We start from the raw sequence: 13,876 nt of genomic DNA, 5'->3' as shown, positions 1-13,876 counted from the left end.
TCCATCTGGCCGCCATTTTCAGGTGCGATCGCTGAGTACACAATCACGGCGGAACCGAAAAAACATCAGAAAAGGCGGCTCCTTTATACCCAGGGTTCAGGCCACCGCGCCGGAGCGAGAAGCGGAAGAGCTGCCCTCTGAAAAGTGAAGAATTGAAGCGCCACCGGCCGTAGAAACTGGCGAAAGTGATTAATCGCAAACTAAGATGTACGAATCGAAAACCAGGCCCTTGTTCTTTTATATCAGATAAAATAGGGTTACATGTCTCGTTTAAAGGAAAATCTTTATCTCTATTAATAATGTCATCAGATAATCGTATTTCGATGGATTCCTAGAGCACACAATCCGAGTAACGAGAAGCCGGAGCAATAATTTGCATCTCTTGAAGCGACATGTTATTCCCTTCATTGAGACTATATTCGGCGACAGCAGATTTTTCAGGCTGGAGCAAACGTATGTGACACTGATGTTCCACACATCGGTCATGAACAGTGCGAATAATCTGTCCAGTATAGGCCCCTCCACAATAACAGGGAATTTTCTAAACTCCAGGCTTTCTTAATCCCAAATCGTCTTTAACAGATCAAAACAGGGCTCTAGTCTTGGCCAAAGGCAAAAGATCACTTTTAATATAATATTTCCTGAGAATTCTTTTTGAAGAAATACTTCCAGAAAAGGGCAGAAAAGCAACTGATTTACTAGTATCCGGCGCTGGTTCACTTGGTGGTCCAAACTGAAAAGCACGATTGCTTTAATGACCGGTATATCCATTGAACTTGAAGGCAGCCTTAAGATGGTCCAGTTCCTGTGTCATTTTCGGAATCAGAAATGGCATAAGCTCTCTTGGTCAATTTACGTAGAACTCCCAAGTGCTGATGTGGTGGATGACAGCTCGTAGAATGAAGATAGCGGTCCGCATGAGTGAGTTTATTGTATACGCCATGTCCCAAGGTAAAATTTTCTTTTTTATGGTTCAAATGGCTCTGAGTGCTATGGGACTTAACAGCGGGAGTCATCTGTCCCCTAGAACTTAGAACTACTTAAACCTAACTAACCTAAGGACATCACAGACATCCATACCCGAGGCAGGATTCGAACGTGCGACCGTAGCGGTCGCGCGGATCCAGACTGAAGCGCCTAGAACCGCTCGGCCACTTCGGCCGGCTTCTGTTTCGTGTACTAAATATCCAAAAAAGGTAATTTGCCATCTTTTCCCATTTCCATCGAAAATTTGATGTATGGATGAAGACAGTTAAAATTATCTAAAAACTGATTAAGAACTTCCATTCCATGTGGCCAAACAATGAATATCATGCCCGTATCTCCAGAAACATGTTGGTTGAAGAGAAGAAGTGTTGAGTGTGATAACTTCAAAATATTCCATAAAAAGATTGGCGACAATAGGGAATAGAGGACTCCCCGTAGCCGCACCTTCAGTTTGTTCAAAAAATACGTCATTAAATAAAAAATATGTCGATGTCAACACATGGTGACACAGCTCGGTGGTTTTAACATTGACCAATTAACAACAAGAACTATTCCAAAGGTACCGTGAAAAAAAGGAGATACCACATCAAAACTAACTAAAAGGTCAGATGTTCCAATGCATACAGACTTAAACGTTGAATAAAATCAGTCTAGTTGGATAAATGATGTTCACATTTCCCAACGTAATGGTAGAGGACGGGAGCAAGATATTTAACTAAATTATACATTACTTACGATAGGACGAAAGGAGTTCCAGGTTTATGCACCTTCGGTAAACCATACAACCTGGATGGTACTGCCGCCTCCGGATGAAGTTTTTTCATGGTGTCCTTTGGCAGGGAGCTCTTTTTAATAAGTGAAATGGTCTTCCGTTTTATCCGGTCTGTAGGATCGCTCCGAAGTTTACGGTAAGAGAATCATCCAATAAACAGGCCATTTTAGCAAAATAAACTTCACGAGACAATACCTTTATCAGCAGGACGAACTAAAAGATCCTTATCTTCCCTGAATGACCGAATGGCCTTCCTTTCACTGGAAGATATAATACTCTGTGGTGGCGGTCCACGACGAAGATGACTAACTTCCTGTCTAATTCGCGAAATCTTCATGAAATGTCACAAGGTGACAGTAATATCTCGCGGAGTTCTTTGGAGCGATGGACAACGTCGAGTTGGCCGACGATGGTTTGAAATACCTGATTTGTTTGGGGCACTCTCCTTCGGAATGGATGAACTGGCTGGACGCAGATCCAGAGCCGCACTGTGCTTTAAGTTGTAGGGACGACCCATGCTACTGCACGTAGGGAACGCATTACAGTTTTCGGCTTTTATGTACGTCGGATAATACTACTTCCTATCTTTCTTTTAGGCATAGTAAAGTCATTGACTTTTTAACTTGTCCTGTGAACGAGAAGTCAGTGAATTGTGAGTGGATTAGGCCTCTTCCGCATGTGGGTGATGATGCGCGCTCTTTCATCATCTGTTCTTGCGTTGAATGTACACAGCTTCTCTCATCTGGAAGACAGTTAATTACTTTGTAAGTTTTCTATCGTGCATTAACTTTGACTGTTGCAAAATGATTTCGTCTGACTGTTGCCTTTCATTACGAACCTGAAGAGCATAATTTTCTTGTCACTTATATTGACGATTGTGAATTACGAACGCTGTTACTTCATACTACCCCCATTGCTTGTAGAATTTCGCATTCTCTTTGTGGTTACACATACTGTTAAATAGAGAGCCCCCCTCATATTAGACTTTTCTCTTTTAAAAACGTTAACAGCTAAATATATGAAAGCTAAAATAGATGTAGTCCACTTCTGAGTGATATTTCTAGAGATCTATTTCCTTCTTCCTCAGATAACGTCTTCACAGGTCCGCAACAGCAGTGCCTCTGACCTTATTAAACGTTACGTTTCTCTCCAACATCGTGTACTAGTAGCATCTAGATAATTCTTTTTATCAGATCTGACATTCAGCTTTACTAGACAAATCGACGATCTGTGCGTCCAGTGAACATGTCTAGAACATTTTATTGAAACAGAATCAAATGTTTGGTTAGTACGCTTATAGCTTGCAGTCAGTGAGGTATCCTTTGTTTTGTTTGCTTTTATAATATATACATGTATTACAGGTTTACATGCTATACAGGTGAACCCATGTTTAGATTGTATCCATGATTCCTATAAGGAACAATTTAGTAATGTCATAGTTATAAGTTGCATGTTGTAAAGTTTCAGATCCTTGTTATTCATATGTGTAGTTGATGGAGATTAACATGGTTTTTTCAGTAGTTCTCCTTTTTGAGAAAGGTACTTTTCCAGCAAACTCAGATGCATAGTAACTGGGCTTTACTCTGCCTTGAAGTTCCTTCAAACAGCAAGGAACAATCTTGAAGTCAGACTAAAGCTCTGAGGATTTACCTTTACAAATGACTACAGCTACACTAAAGTCTTTCTCTAGATGAAGTTCTTCTCTATACTAATTTCGATCGTTTTGAACTGACTGAGTTTCAGCAGGGCGTTGGTCTCTCCGTTGTCATGCCATGTCCTTTATTGAGATAGTCGCCAGCAAATTTACACGATCGCAATGTAATAGGTACCTAGTAAAAAAAAACTCGGAAGACAATATCTGTCATAGTAATTCATTCTGATGCTTCTTGGAAAATTTTTGGGTGGGAATAGTAAAACAGTTTAAAATGTTAAGTAAATATGAACTGTCTAATGCACTGGTATGTTTTCCTTGCAGGAAGTGGAGCAGTAGATGGAAGCCCCATCTGGAGATCAATGGGGGACAGGGCACAAGAAATGTAAGTTACGCTGCAAAGGTGGCACTCGACTGATGAGCGTGGACGTAGAAGACTCACCACAGCCAGAGGTCTGCTGTCCAGGTCTCTCTGTGTCCCCAGTTTGAGATGAACACCTGGGCGTGGATAATGTTCAGCGCCACCGTCAGTGTCCAGACCACTAAATTCCCAGCACACGAGTTCACTCTACACCGAAACTCTTCGCTTCATAGGCTGTGGAGGCACTACTAGGTCACCATCACAAGTTCACAAATTCCATGCGTCGACATTCGACGACAGTCACACCTCACACAGAAGTGTTCGATACTACCAGAGTGATGTCCATAGGGAACCCTTCACTTGTATCAGAAGGAACTTGTATCAGGAGGAACATATGAGGCTTCCTTATCTCATCCAAAACGTGCAAGCAAGTAAGGAGATTGGACCCCAGAGTCATGTAGCCGTACTGATGGTATCGAAAGCAGTGAGGACGCCGACCTGGTAACTGAAACGATCATTTTCGGTGGGGTCAAACCACGAAACTAGTATTTTGCAGGATCTGGAGAAAAATGTTCTGTATTAAATATGAATGAGTCGATGCCTCAGACTGTGATGACAGAAACTTTGTGATCACTTGTACTATATTGGATAATCGTCATTTTAAAGAGTTTAAATTTATAAGTTCGTACACCGAAATTAAGCACTAACCCGAAATAAAGAGTACTTGTTTCATCATAGTTGTGTCACACAGAACAGTCCACGTGGAAAATTTTTCTTCTAGCAAATGGCGGTGGAGATTAGGCTTGTTTTGCGCATCTACGACACGCATTCCGCTGCAGCCAATAAACGTGGTGTTCTGCGTTCTGCTGTGATTTCTGTCAACGTCGTTGCCAATGTCAAAACTTAACGTGATCTTAGCGAGTTATTTAGTGAATTTTTATTCAGTTTGTTGCGATGGTAGTCGTAAGCGACAAATTACACATAAGCAAGTGAAAGATATACTCTAACCGTAAAGCACATGTAGAAGCATACCGCAGATTTCGCCTGGAACTGGCAACATTGTAATCCCCGTTTGTGGCTTGACCTGCACCAACCATTATCACTCGCTAATCGGACTGTAACAGGTAATCAATGTGATTATGATGCACTGGAGACTTCCACATCTCGACAGAGTTCCACTCAACAGTATCTCAGTGAATGTCATGTGTTGATCGGGATCACGCCTTAGGGGATTGTTGACATATTCTACATCTACATCTACATCTACATGATTACTCTGCAATTCACATTTAAGTGCTTGGCAGAGGGTTCATCGAACCACAATCATACTATCTCTCTACCATTCCACTCCCGAACAGCGCACGGGAAAAACGAACACCTAAACCTTTCTGTTCGAGCTCTGATTTCTCTTATTTTATTTTGATGGTCATTCCTACCTATGTAGGTTGGGCTCAACAAACTATTTTCGCATTCGGAAGAGAAAATTGGTGACTGAAATTTCGTAAACAGATCTCGCCGCGACGAAAAACGTCTTTGCTTTAATGACTTCCATCCCAACTCGCGTATCATATCTGCCACACTCTCTCCCCTATTACGTGATAATACAAAACGAGCTGCCCTTTTTTGCACCCTTTCGATGTCCTCCGTCAATCCCACCTTGTAAGGATCCCACACCGCGCAGCAATATTCTAACAGAGGACGAACGAGTCTAGTGTAAGCTGTCTCTTTAGTGGACTTGTTGCATCTTCTAAGTGTCCTGCCAATGAAACGCAACCTTTGGCTCGCCTTCCCCACAATATTATCTATGTGGTCTTTCCAACTGAAGTTGTTAGTAATTTTAACACCCAGGTATTTAGTTGAATTGATAGCCTTGAGAATTTTACTATTTATCGAGTATTCTATGTCGTATTCTTTGCCACTGGGAGTACATGAGGGTAAGATTTCTTACTTGGCAGTGATGGCACTCTTTTTTCTCAGAGGTGACTGCAATGGTGTTTACTTAGTTCATCGGTCTGGTCTCAAGATATTATAAAACCTGGAACATGTCTCAAACTCATACATATGTTTGAAATGACACTTCCAGTTCTTCTGGATCTTCTTCTCCACATGTTTCTATGCATCGGATGTTTTTATACAACATAGACCAAAATGTTTTCTAGTCTTTTCTGGCCGCTGTGTGCTGCAGTTTACACGCGTGGAAACATTGTCTCTGCGATGTGCTAAGAGCCGTGCACCTTGCAGTGGTTATTATCCCACATTCTAAGTTGGTTAACGCGTCATGCTGCCACTTTCACTACCCAACTGTCTGCAACAAGACTGCTCAAGCCGGGTTTACTCCAGTGCGAACACTACTGAATGAGCAACCCCGAAAGATAGTTCTCCCTGTTGTAAATGATAGGTGAGCGTGGGCGAACTGTATTCGGTCATATTTGGTTCGTTCTTACCAGTGTTCCGCTGGTCGTCAGTCTTTCTCAGATACTTTTACGGAAGTTCGTGTCCTTCTCACTTCAGCGCTAGCGGTACACATAGCTTTCAGCAGTTATCCTGCCTAGTTGTGTTGCCGACACGAGATGTGTGAGTTATGAAGTGGTATGAAGAGAATGTAATGTTGCTGATAGAACAATATACACTCATGCTCATAAATTAAGGATAATGCTGATACCTGGTGAAACAACGTTCTGGTGGGCGGTTTGCGGGTTTAAATCACCTCGCGGTACGATCATGCGGCGTATTTGACCTGCGGTCGTCGCACGGTGGCGCTGGCAACAGTCCACATACGCAGAGGTGTGTTGCTGCATGTCAAAGTACGGTGCAGCGTGGAAGTGTGCAGACGTCATCAGACGTGCTAATTGTGACTGTGTGTTGAAACAGCTCAAAGAACACATATTGATGACATTATGAGGGGTAGAATACTAGGGCGACTGGAGGCTGGTCCAACACGGCAGGTCGTAGCAAGGGCCCTCCGTGTGGGGGGGGCCCTCCGTGTGTCACAAAGTGTGATCTCAAGATTATGGCAACGATTCCAGCAGACAGGAAACGTGTCCAGGCGCTACAGCACGCGACGTTCGCAATGTACAACACCACAAGAACACCGATATCTTACCACTGGTGTCCGCAGACGGCCACGGAGTACTGCTGGTAGCCTTGCTCGGAACCTTACTGCAGCCACTGGAACAGTTGTCTCCAGACACATAATCTACAGACGACTGAACGGACATGGTTTACTCCCCCGGAACCTTGCAAGGTGCATTCCACTGGCCCCTGGTCACAGGAGACCTCGTAAAGCCTGGTGCCAAGAACACAGTACATGGTCATTAGAACAGTGGTCCCAGGTAATGTTCACGGACGAGTCCAGGTATAGTCTGAACAGTGATTCTCTCCAGGTTTTCGTCTGGCGTGAACCAGGAACCAGATACCAACCCCTTAATGTCCTCGAAAAGGACCTCTATGGAGGTCGTGGTTTGAGGGTGTGGGGTGGGATTATGATTGGTACACGTACACCACTGCATGTCTTTGACAGAGGAACTGTAACAGGTCAGATATGTAGGAACGTGATTTTGCACCAGTATGTCCGTCTTTTCAGGGGTGCAGTGGGTCCCACCTTCCTCCTGATGGATGATAAAGCACGGCCCCACCGAGCTGTCATCGTGGAGCAGTACCTTGAAACAGAAGATATCAGGCGAATGGAGTGGCCTCCTGTTCTTCAGACCTAAACCCCATCGAGCACGTCTGCGATGCCGGCCGAAGTGGTCGTGCGGTTGTAGGCGCTACAGTCTGGAGCCGAGCGACCGCAACGGTCGCAGGTTCGAATCCTGCCTCGGGCATGGATGTGTGTGATGTCCTTAGGTTAGTTAGGTTTAAGTAGTTCTAAGTTCTAGGCGACTGATGACCTCAGAAGTTAAGTCGCATAGTGCTCAGACCCATTTTTGAACGTCTGCGATGCTCTCGGTCGACGTATCGCTGCACGTCTTGAAACACCAAGGACACTTGGCCGGCCGGAGTGGCCGTGCGGTTCTGGGCGCTACAGTGTGGAACCGAGCGACCGCTACGGTCGCAGGTTCGAATCCTGCCTCGGGCATGGATGTGTGTGACGTCCTTAGGTTAGTTAGGTTTAATTAGTTCTAAGTTCTAGGCGACTGATGACCTCAGAAGTTGAGTCGCATAGTGCTCAGAGCCATTTGAACCATTATGAACCAAGGACACTTCAGGAGCTCCGAAAGGCACTGGTGCAAAAATGGGAGGCTATACCCCAGTAGCTCCTCAACCACCTGATCCAGAGTATGCCAAACCGTTGTGCGGCCTGTGTACGTGTGGATTATACCATATCCCATATTGATGTCGGGGTACATGCGCAGGAAACAGTGGCGTTTTGTAGCACATGTGTTTCGGGACAGTTTTCTCAACTTATCACCAATACCGAGGACTTGCAGATCTGTGTCGTGTGTGTTCCCTATTTGCCTATGCTATTAGCGCCAGTTTTGTGCAGTGCCACATTCTGTGGCACCACATTCTGCAATTATCCTTAATTTATGAGCATGAGTGTAGTTATCATAGATGCTTCCAGGATCAAAGAGGTCCACAACACATATTCGGTAAGAAAGTTGGAGGGAGAAAGAGTAATCGTGTGATATTTCTGTCTGGATTCCAGATGCAGGTGTAGACGAGCCCAAGCAGCGCTTCGAGTTGACTGCCGCCCTTCCGATGCGCGTATCGATATATGTGCAGCACGTATGGACAGCAGTAGGTGCAGGGAGTCGAGCGGTGCCAGTGTCGGCTCTGCTACCATTTGGTGCTCACGACGGTGGCAATGGAGTTGGCGCTGGACAGGTGGCTGAAGAATCCACTTCTGATCAGTGTGGTGTTTCTGAGACTTCTGCATCTTGAATTTCTCGTATTTCAAACGTCTTTTCTCTCAATTCACCTCTTTCGGCACTGACTTCACGTGCCGTCGACGGATGACAGAGTCGCCCCCAAAAATTTCAAATGAAGAACCCTCATAACTCCACACTTTCCGTTATTGTATTCTAAATGCTAGTTACTCCATATGCTTTCCAGTTTCGTTTTCTACTCTCTGGGCTAAATTCCATGGCCTTCGGCTTGACTATGAAGTCGCCAATATTTAACAGTCTTCCCACTGAAGACCTCAGTTTTAAAATACTGTTAGATTGCCAGCTTACCCACTACTTCTTGTTTCTATTTACTCTTGTATATTTGTTTAGGAATTGCTTATTATTCGCTGTTGCCTCTCATTTATTTTATTATTTCTTCTATAGGCATCAGGAGGCTTTGTTTAACCATTTAATTACCCTAATTATGGAACTGAGCCTACATCTTGTGTCTATCGTGGCTAATGATAGCCGTGCTCTTCTTTTATTATTACTGTTAGCCCGAATAAATAAAGCAAAAGTTATTGAGTTCCTTTTTGTTATTAAGAATGAATGTCATGATATACAACGGTTAATGATCCCTTGACCTGCGCACAGCCGGAACAAGAAGAAATGATGGGGGCTGATGAATTTTCACTTTTTCCCCTAACTAATCATTCGATTTTCCTACTACGTTTGATTATTATCATTATTTCTGGGCTCACTTAAGATAGTCCAATCAAATTGCAGAAATACCTTGCAAAAGTTGGGGTGGAAGAGTTTATTTTTTCAACTCGTTCATATGGTTGGAAATATTTGAAAACCGAGTTTTTCCAACAAAATTTCGCTTGGGAAAACTTTCCACAGTCAAAAAACTTGGAAAATTTCGGCCTTTTTTCCGTTTTTTCAAAATATCTCAGTTTCATTTGTTCCTATCGCTTTAACGTCTAATTTCTTTTTTAAAGAGCACAAAATTCTCTACAAATTTGATTCTTGCCATTTTTTTCTTCTCCCAATATCTAAGGCGCTACAGTGTCTCAAAAAATACCAATTTTTTCAAATTTTGAGCATAGTGACAAGATACCTTATTTTTGAACACTAATTTTTCAGTTTCTGTTTGTGTAGTATAAATAGATTATACATCATGTTATATGTTGGAATTTACCACTTCACTTTCAAGTATTCAATTTCTCTGTATGCAACATGAGGATTGCTGGGCACCCAACTATTGTGATTCTTACATCACTACCTGAAGTTCACTATGGGCCACCTCAGCCCTGCTATTTGTAAAACTATAAATATAAAAATACATGATTAAGAGACATAGACACACACGCACACACACACACACACACACACACACACGCACGCATACAAAATAAATTGTCTCAGGAAACTGAACTATTATTAGCTGCAACAGGCAACCTAATTAGGTAGGTAATTATTCTTAGGTATAAAATCCACACAGCTGACATTAAAAATAAGTAGCTTTATTACAATTAAAATGCATTGTCAGTTACTAAAAAATTTTGACAGTTCTGGGTGTGTAATACTTGTAATAACTCACATTAGGGCACTTGAGACAGATATGAGCATCACTTCCAACGTTTTGATGGGCCAGTTTCCTCAGTGTCACCAGAAATACCTTGAGATATTCAGGGTCTGTACCTAGAGTTGATTCCAGATTAACCTCTTCTTTAAACAGCGAGTCAGCCTCAGCAAGTTCGTTGATTTTGTCAGCGGTTTCCTCAACATCCTCCACAACATCTTCTTCATATAAAAATTTTGGCACGTTTTCACAGTTGACCCCAATACATTTTTTGCAAATTGAAGAACATTTCAAAGCTTTTCTGCAGGAGCATGCTCCGCCACAGTTCAGCTTGCATGAGCATCAAACAATGTGAAGAAGTGCTTCAGGTACTGGATCTTGGCTCATTATAACGGGTATTGAACCATGGTCACTGTGATTCCAGCCCCATTTCTCAGTAGGTTTCCAGTTTCCCATCCAACTTTGGACTTGTTGGTAAGTCCGCAACGAATGATGTTGTGCAGCATCTAGTGTTGGTGGCAACAGTGCAAGATTCAGTTTGGTTTTTGTGGCAGACTTGGCGAGTAGCTGGTACCGCAAATGGTCTTGTGTGTGGGAACTGATGACACCTTCACTATACGGTGCAATAGTAACCTGTTCTGTTGCTGTTATTATTTCTTCACTGGTAGCATGTGGTTTATTGAACGTGCAAAGCGCTGAGGTTAGGTGTTCATTTTTCGCAACAATATTGCAGCACTTACTTTTTCCTTGTCCAAAAAAAGCGGATGTTGTATCACATACGCTAAAGGCGTGAGTGAACAGAATATATTCACTGTCAAACTTGTAAGATGCAGTGGAAAGCCACTTGTCTTCTGCATTTCCTCTTCCTGGCTTTAAGAAAAATAAGTTTTTAATGCCTTGCCCCAAACCGGTCTTGAGCACAAGCAGGTGAACATCTTCTCCTACAATGAGAACACTTCCAAAATCTTTGGTTCTTGAAATTTCAGATGTTATAATCATAATGTCAACATCTTCTTGTGCCTGGTGCACTTCAACGCTACACTCCAGAAATTCCTTTTTAAGAAGTGTGATCAAACGCATCTTGTTTCGTTCGTTGTACAAGAACTTGTCCTGAGGGACTTGGTTCACCATCTCTGATTCAACCACAACGTCCTCTCAGCACACTTTGTGCTCCATTTGTCTCCCTCACACGGACACCCATCAAATACAATAGCAAGTTGAGATCCAAATTGACGTTGCAGGTAAGAAACATAGCTTTGGGCTATTGACTTGAAGCAAACATTTCGAGTCCAAGTCACTTTGTGGATAAGGTACCCTCCATCAAAATCTCGTTTGGAATATGGCAGTCTTAACTGCTTGGTTAAAAAGTCATCAGAATTCCCTTTTGCACATAAGAAGCATTTCTCTTTGAACTTGAACTGACCTTTTTCCTGCGACCGACGTAGCACGCCTGTTGGTTCCTGAGGATGTCGAAGGCTAGCTGCGATCATTCTCTCATTCATGTACTTCTTGTAGCATACTTCATGCATCACTTCACTGAGCGTTTTCAAAAAACGGGTGTGAGCAGACTTCCTGCTTTAGCACTACAATCGATTAGTGTGCTCAGTCCTTTCTTTTTCACATTGCATCCACCACTCACTACAGTTTTTTCGCAAATGAAACACAAATTCATGTCAGACATACTCATTTTCAGCACCATAACATATACTGAATGGAAGCGATTCCAAACTGTAGGACCCTTATTGTTGTGTGCTAATAGCTGTTAGCGCGCTGTGAACAATCACTAGAGATAATTGCCTTCCGCCCGCCAAATAATAAATACGCTTTTGTCCGCTAAAGAACAATTCCTACGTACTTTTTATTATAAGTGATCATTAACGTCAATCAACTGTAGAAAATGTACGGCACCTGCATGCAATCGTATTACATATTGTAACACAAATAGACTTCACGCAATCCGACGTGAATATGTTCGTAGTTACTGAATATGATGCTGTTTGTCCTGGCCCTGTAGCAGAGTGAGATAGTAAATTCCAATGAATAACATGATGAGTAATATGTTTATACCACACAAATAGAAACTGAAATAACAGTGTTCAAAAATTACGTAATTTGCCACTTTGCTTGAAATTTGAAAAAATTGGTATTTGTTGACGTGCTGTAGCACCTTAGATATTGGGAGTAGAAAAAAATGGTAAAAATCAAGTTTGTAGAGAGTTTTGTGCTCTTTAAAAAAGAAAATAGACGTCAAAGCGATAGGAGCAAATGAAACTGAGATATTTTGAAAAAACTGAAAAAAGTTCGAAATTTTCGAAGTTTTTTGACTGCGGAAAGTTTTCCCAAGAGAAATTTTGTTGGCAAAACTTTATTTTCTAACCTTTCCAACAATATGAACGAGTTAAAAGAATAAAATCTTCTACCCCACCTTTTGCAAGGTACAGGCTTTTTTTCTGACAGTTTCACTGGACTAAGAGGGGAGAAGCGTGATGTTACTATCATCTCAAGAGCACTTAAGGGAATCAGATCACAAAATCATATTTATTCCTTACATTCACTTAAGAGGAGGTGACAGAAGATTACTAGCATCTCAAAAGTACTACAGGAAATCAGATAAGAAAATTGTATTTTTTTCCTACATCACGAACGTTTTCTAATCTTGTATAAAACTTCTGATAATAGCATTTACCCGACTTCTGATAATAGCCTTTATTTACGTTTAAACTTCTGATAATAACACTTATTTGCGTTAATACATGTGATGATATAATTAACTACAAATTTTGGTTCTCAGTGGAGAGTTTATGTGGTCTCCTGTAATTACTGTAAGGGTGTCGCACAATTAGGAAATGGAGGAGGCTTTACAGATAAATGTCGACTAGTGCTAGTTTTACTCAACACTCCTTAGCATGCAAAACATTCTTTAGATTAACCACTACGATCTAAGTATTACTATTAAGGGGTGGGCTAGGCAACCGAGACCACCAGAATGTCGTTCTATATGGTAAGTTTTCTTACTGTATATTACTGGAGGGTCCTCTTTGAGGGGTCATTTAATTTGATATAATTAGCAACTGATAATGCTTAATTTTACTGATTGCCAGCTAAAGAGTAGATGACCACAAGAAAAGCCATTCCACCTCTCTCATAATTATTCGTCAGACCCACTAATTGAAATAGTTGAACTTATATGCGAGATAATATATAATGATACAACATACGGACCATAGACTTACATTGTAACTAATGCAGCGCAAGCGCTTGGCCTATTGAACTCTGAGCAGGAAATATTGTATGGGTACATGCTCGGTATCTGAGTTAGATATCATTACGTCTGTTGCGGAGTCCTGATGACGGTTAGTTTTTAACTTCTTAGTAACGTCATAATTTGCAGAATGCGAAAATTTCTTGACTAAACAACTACATCAGAAGATACAAACTTATATATATGCTTGCGAATAAACTAGTACAGATAACTGTATTGTAATAACACATCGCAAAATGTATTTATTCCATGAAGGGACTAGATATATAACCCACTAAACGTATGATGTCAGCCACATTCCTGGTAATGAGAAAATAACATCAGCGTAGGACTTCAGAAAATATGTGATGAAAAAGAAGACATGTGCCTGAAGCAGTTAAGTAGTACATGGAAATGATTAGTTCTCAACTTAATAACGGTGTTTTGGGT

This window comes from Schistocerca cancellata, chromosome 7 (genome assembly GCF_023864275.1).
Source record: "Schistocerca cancellata isolate TAMUIC-IGC-003103 chromosome 7, iqSchCanc2.1, whole genome shotgun sequence".
Lineage (NCBI taxonomy): Eukaryota > Metazoa > Arthropoda > Insecta > Orthoptera > Acrididae > Schistocerca > Schistocerca cancellata.
The sequence above is the reverse complement of the archived record's forward strand: the minus strand, read 5'-3'. Positions refer to the sequence as shown.